The sequence below is a fragment of the Ylistrum balloti genome, unplaced genomic scaffold, assembly GCF_031769215.1.
Source record: "Ylistrum balloti isolate Yb309-2 unplaced genomic scaffold, AGI_CSIRO_Ybal_v1 Utg370208, whole genome shotgun sequence".
In the NCBI taxonomy this organism is placed as follows: domain Eukaryota; kingdom Metazoa; phylum Mollusca; class Bivalvia; order Pectinida; family Pectinidae; genus Ylistrum; species Ylistrum balloti.
The window spans coordinates 640,858-647,976 of NW_026782179.1; the positions used below are offsets into that span (position 1 = coordinate 640,858).

General features: G+C 34.6%; 1 protein-coding gene across 2 annotated transcripts in view; it reads right to left on the bottom strand.

The window, feature by feature from the left end:
• The window catches only part of LOC132551615 (SH2 domain-containing protein 4B-like), a 29,854-nt gene extending 25,578 nt beyond the window's left edge, over positions 1-4,276 (bottom strand). For both annotated transcript variants that reach the window (XM_060215792.1, XM_060215791.1), the window contains exon 1: positions 4,170-4,276. The gene's annotated coding sequence lies outside the window, so the exon portion shown is untranslated. The remainder of the gene's footprint in view (positions 1-4,169) is intronic.
• Positions 4,277-7,119: the final 2,843 nt, after the last annotated feature.

Below are 7,119 nucleotides of genomic sequence, written 5' to 3' on the forward strand. Positions count from 1 at the left end.
AGTGACCCATGCATGAAACAAATAACTACATAAATTTACGATTTACATTATAATATTGTTAATTCATTTTTATCATATATCATTTTCAAGAGAGAAAACTCAATAAAGCAAAGGTGCAAATGTAATTATCTTACTAGTCAAATTATACATACATATGTAAAGGAACAGGTTAGTGTGACCTGCACATAGTGTTAAATATAGTCTCTATCACTCAGTTGGTATATTATGCTTTTCTAACGCACTTAATAGAGCCATACATTACAACATAGGAGACCTGGGTTTTATTCCTGTTGGGGCACTTGGCAGGAACATGTATTTTCCCTGTTCTTTCACATTATAATGACCCTGCCTGCCACAGGACACCACCATGTCAGCATAGATCTAGTGCAGTGCACTGTTACTTATGGTGCATAGCCGCTCTAATTCTTCTAATAAAATCTGGAATCGTGAATTTCAGAAATTGGTTTGAGTTGGGTCTTAATTAACAACTGCTGTCTGTAAACAAAATGGCGGTCTTCAGACTGTCCAATCTTTGGGACTACTTCAAGTTTTTCTAACAAAACAACAAGATGGATAAGTCAATCACAGTGTGTAAATTGTGCAACACCATCCTAAAGTACCAGGGTCAACAACATCAATGAATATTGATATTTCAACTAAACTTTGACTCAACTGACTGTAAAATGAAGTCCCTCTTACAATCAGCTGAAAATAGCAGATTTTGTCGATAGATGATTTTTTTTAAGAACTGTTTCTGAAAAAGTGTGAATACAATTTAGTCTTATTTAATTAAAGACAATCCGGTCTTAATTGCCAATTCCCACAACCTGACAAATTCAAAACTTTCTTTTACAATGCAATGCATCCTGTAGTTCCTTTTGATTTAATTGTTTTGTAGGTTTGTTGAGCCTCAATCAAAAGTATTCACTGTTGGTTTTATATTATGAGTGTTATTATTAGTGAATTGCTGACAAAATCATCCAAAGTGATAGAATTTATGAATAATGACTGTGTTTCTTGAATCTGTAAGAAATTATTTAAACCTAGAAGCTGTTAACCAAACCCAATTTAATTCCAAGAAAATGTGATTTGTCCCAGCCCTACATAGATCAGTCTAAGCATCCAATCCATCATGGGTACGGAGCCTCGTAGATCTTTACCTGAGGTTTCTTAGGCTAACACTCTAACTGACTGAGCTATCAAAGTCCTAGAGACCAGACTGATGGTTTTGTAATTGTTTTACACTGTTCTCACTTACAAAGGTAACATCACGTACTTGAATTGACCAAGATCTGCATTGAGAGGTGGGGGAATGGTGTCATCTGTCATCGATAAAGCAAAAGACACTTACTCTTAAGGAACACCCTGTCTTATTATCCATGTTTTATCTACAGGAGACTCTGTGTTTATCATTTTTTTGTTCATATTTTGCCCTAGTTTCATTGAATTTAAGTTTGGATTAAGGTTATGTTCATGTGTCAGTATTTCTTTTTTCCCTGTGTAATGTACATATATGTACATATTTATATATATGTAACTGCAACTAAATATATTGCTTTCTGTGTTGATTTTTTTTCCAATTTCAAAAGATGGCTATCATGCCAACATGTATATGTCAAGCATAAGTACACAAATGATTATGGAAATGTGCTCAGAGAAATTGCAGCTGTCTAGCTCGTTATAGGAAAATATATATCATTCTTCTGAATTTCTCTTACCATTAACTGTATTGTTTGAAATACAAATTCTATTATTATAACAAAACATACAGAGATCAGCTGTATGATTGTTCAAAGTTCGTCAATTTTATTCTGTTTCTCGAATATCTATACATTATACCCATCATTGTCTCAACACAGGTGTTTTTTGCATTTTGTGTTAAATATTTTCAGAAACCAGGTACTGGCCTGGTGTTGAATTTTAAGTATCTGATAATCTTATTTAGTACTCATGCCATCCTCAAAATAACATAGGTACAGCATGATTCATTTTGGGGGCACAACTAATTCAAGTAACCTTTATAGCTACAGAAGTTTGAAAACTTTGAGGCAGGATTTATAAAATAAGAAACACTAAAAATATAACTAGATGTTGATAAGACATTCCTAGCACAGGACCTATACCTAAGACTTGAGGAATTACTGTCACTGTCACAACAGTGTATTAAACCAAGAGATGTAACAGTAAAGGTCATACACAAACAATATCTGTCAAGTGGTCGCCACTGTACACCTGATTACCTGGTGTCTGTCACCTGTGGCTCACCTGTGTCTATATAGACACACCTCTCTCACCTGGAATCTTCACTGGCATCTAATTCTATTTACACACATTTTCTGGTGCTGTAATATTTTACACTTATATATGCATGCTTCTTGTGCAACAAATGACTCTAATCAAAATGTGTGTGTGTGTGTGTGTGTCAGTGAGGATGGGATATTTTTCACGGCTATCACTAATCACTAATTTCAGGGTATGTTTATCTTCCATGTCAAATCAGTGTAGAGTTTTATGTGACAGATCACACTCACCAATTAGTTATGACAACATACAAATTAATTTCCAGTATCAAATATTTATTACGATGATATAACCTCACCATCTGTGATATCACTTGTAAAGGGAAGAGAAAGTGAAACAGGTACCCAACATATATCGTCTATGTTTTTTTTCTTATGTAAAGCATATCGGACAGGTGCTGTCTTTTTCTCGTTAGTGTACAGTATTTTCATGTGAATCTTCTCTTACAACTGGTCATTTTAGTCAGACTGTATACGATAAGATGAGATAAATTATATCAGCAATTTTTGAAGGATTCTTTTTGAGAGTCCAGTCTAGAGCGCATTTCAAATGTTTTGATGGGTCCAGTTATAAGGAGATAAGTGGGTCTGCAAAATATGCGTCCAGGGCTAAAATATTTCAGTCCTCAAAAATCAGTGATTACATAAGTGATACAATGCAGGTCCCTATATAAATATTGTAACATTGTCATATTTCTCGTTATGTGATTAATTAAGGTATACCAGTAGGTATTCTCCACAGAAATTAACTGTTAATGGGAGTGGGAAGCTGAGGAGGTTAGACTAGTTGGGTATAATACGAGATGTGTGGGTTAGGGGATGATAGATGAAAGGTTCAGTTTTGTGCATATGTTTGGCTAGGTCTACATGTTATTGTCACTGTTTGCTGTGCAATATCTGTAGTAAATATCAATGCTGTATACATCATAAATTGCTACATTGCAATTTGATTCTCACGATAGCTCAAGTACCTAACAGGGGTTGACACCATTGATTCAAAGTGTGACTTTGGTATAGTTTGCAACACAAACTTGACCCCTCTCACTCTTATTTACATTAAAGTCATAGCTTGATTAGAATGTCATGATAGACATTAATTTTCAATGTGACTCTACACTTGAAAGCATTAAATCCTAAGACAATCATGACTTAGTCATCTCATTGAAGAAGTTGGTTTCAAATATACGTCTCTGGTTTCAGTGATAATTCATACACATACATACGGTACATTATATGAAACAATTCACAGAATCTTGGTTTATATACTTCTAAAGACTTTAACCCAAACAGATAGTGGACAAAATGTAATGATATGACCAAGTCATAAGAAGCTAATATTTTCATTTGAACACAGCAGACAACTGAACCACATACAGGTTACCATCCAGTTTCACTTAACTGTTATCTTGAGTTGTCAGTGAGTCACATTATTGTTACAAAAACTCGGCTTATTTAGTAAGGTGCTAAAACCCAAACTATGCTGAAGGCTACATAGTAAATACCTCACGCTAGTATTTTTATCAAACCCATGTGAAAGGTTCCTGTCTCAATATACCGTATCGTAATAAGACATAGCTAATTAGTCTACAATATGACCACGATATTCTTCTCTATTCTCGTTTAAAAAATCTATCTAGTATTTGTTAGCTTTCCCCGAAAGACAAGCATGCAACTTAGTGGTTCTATCAATACTCCGAGAGGATGTTGATGTTACCGACTCTCGTGGTTTCAGACACGCAGCATCAAAAACCCTCAGTCCATGAGACTACAGTAGTATGCCTAACTGACTTGGATAACCAAACTGAGCATCGTCAGATTTCAGACGACGTTCATGGGAAACGAACTGTAACGAAAAAGACAACGCCATACCTAAATAGTATTCGTTGGTTAATTAGCTGGCCATGAATAACTTTGTCTTCATCATCTAGTCCATGTTCATTTTCTTCCTGAAGCTGTATCCCTTTACCGTCAAAAGAAAAGAGCTTCCCACAGAAATCCCTTTCGGTGTTCAACTTCCGTTTCAGCTTGGATTGATTTAGACGACAGGTGGCGCTGTGCAAACACGGAAGTAAACATTGCAAAACGCGGTCGCCCGTGAAAGCACTGTGAGGTTCTATATTTATAACTTCAACGAGGCGATCATTATCTTTTTATGTACCAAGTTACAAACAGGTAGTTCTAAACGTTTAAATAAACCAAACGAGACGCGAAGTATACAGTAATTATGATATCTCCTCGTTTATGACAATTTGGCGCACAGCTAACTATGCGTTACTCTTATCACGATCGGGTCAAAATGATCCGAAGCACAGCAGGGCCAACTCATTCAAAATTTCTCTATTTTTCTAATTTTATTGTTTTTCTTCATATGAGTACTTAAATACCAAATAAACCGTATTACGAAAAACCAATTCGTTCCCCGTTGCGCAGATATTTACGAACCACACATTTACAAGGTTTTTAAAAATATTTTTCTAATATTTGAACAACATTCATGGAAAGATTTGGTACTTGCTGAATGTTCTTAGATGATGATGAAATTTATTTATTCTCCTGTTACTAACCGTATGTAATGAAGAGGTAAAATAACATGTCCACAAGTATTTATGGGCACGATCATATACTGAAGACATGACAGTATGTAAAATAGTGTGAAGGGTTTTATCTATCCGTGATTTTATTGGTCTGTAAACAAGACCAAACGAAATCGCAGATAGGTAGTCAAAACCAGGGACGTAGAATATATTATTATACGTCCCTGTCAAAACCCTTCAGACTAGCTGTAAAACAGATGTCACCCTGCGATAATGATAGTTATGAGACGGGAAACAACCTTTCAATCTCAATTTCCTATGTTTTCTTTTACTTCCTGCCTCCTACTGCTTTCGTGTTTGAAAAACATATTTTTTGGAAATATTCGTATTTCGGTTCAACATAAACTGATACTGTTTTTATATTAAATGCATCTGAAAGCAATGACAATCTTGATAATTAATTTTAGCATGTACAACTGACCTGAATAGGTAAAATAGATCTAGAAGGAAACCTTTAAAAAATCCTACGTGAATCAAAGACTTTGACCAAATTGGTTTAAGAGCATACATGGATGAAGACAGCTCAGTTTTGTATTGATCAAGATGACAGCTATATAGACATATGGAAAATGGGGTGATGCCTAATAGAGAAAATTTAAGTACATGTTGTAGGTATTTTTTTATTCAGATAAAATTAATTAAGTCTTCAATCAATACGTTGAAGTCATTTTCCTCATTTTTATATCCAGTAAATTCTCAAAGGTGAAGCAAAGAGGTATCCTGTGTATAACACATACACTGAAGATCTATAAATATAACACATCTAGTCAGCTCAAATTACCCAAATTCAGAAGTAAGAAAAGAGAAAACGATTAGACAAAGAGAAGGAAAAAAGAACTGCACTGCACAGGTCAAGTGCTCAGTGATCATTCTTCAGAACAATATATGCAATACATACTTAACACTAGTAGTTTACCTTTTCAGGGCCTTCTAAATAAAAGGTACATTATTAATACATGACGAAATCAACGCAAATACACATACCTTTACACAAATGTTAGAAATGGTATGAATACACAGGAAAAAAGACGAATACACATAAGATAAATAAAAATATACATGTGAGTGCCACAATTATATGTGGTCAAACGGTTTCTTTTATGTTAATAATTTTCCATATTGAGATAATATATTTTGGACAGTTTACATACAAACTTGTTATCAATCCTTAGTTATCACATTTCATATCTAGGTTTTCCTCAGTCCCAAATCATCATACATTATTACTTTTAGAACTGATTGGAAACAGCCCATAAAGATAAAAAAAAACAAGAGGACCATGGGCCTTTAAAGTCATCTGACTATAAAGACCTATACATGAAAGAAGCACAATAGGACTAAATTTAATTTCTCAACTTCTCTACAGCATACATAGAAGACATTGTTGGTGCATGAAGACATTTTCTGCAAACTTTAAATCATATACTTTATACATGCACTACACAATTACCATTACTCCAGTATTACTTGTTGAAAAAGCAAGCTACAGGCTCAAATTAAAACCCTTGTCCTTTCCGTTACTCAGAAGAAGTTGCTGAAGCATTTCAACATATTTGACCCCTGTGACCTTGAAATTTGGTCCAATATAAGCACCTTGGGCCTTTCGGTTATTGAGAAAAAGTCATTTAAACACATTTGATACCTGTGACCTTGAAAGTAGGTCAATGTCATTCATATTAACAAAGTTGGTAGTCCTTTATCCAAGCATGTTACAGGCGTAATATCATCACCCTGGGCCTTTTAGTTATTGAGAAGAAGTCACTTAAAGATTTTAACATATTTGATCCCTGTGACCTTTTAAGTGTATCAAGGTCATTCTTATCAACCTTCTGAATTTAAGAAATGATTCTTCACTCTCAATGATGTTTCAGACATTATTATTATGACATACTTAACGGCCTGTCAAAACATAAAAGGTCATTAGGGCCATCAACCAGTAAAAAACAAAAATTTGGTTGAAATCCATTCAAACATTAGAAAGGTTTTGAAACACAATATTTTTGAATTGAAGAAATAATTTCCTACTCTTACTGAGGCCAAAGCTTGTTGAAATTAACCCAAGCAGAAAAGAGGGGTAGGGTTTTAAATCTAATTTTCAGCACCTTCCCCTTTGTGGCCCTGTGCGCAGAGCACATGGTCAGATGACCTAACAAGAGGCATTGCTGCCTTGACGATCACCTAAGATAAGCAATGTTGAATATAAACATCAAAGGGTAGTTATCAAG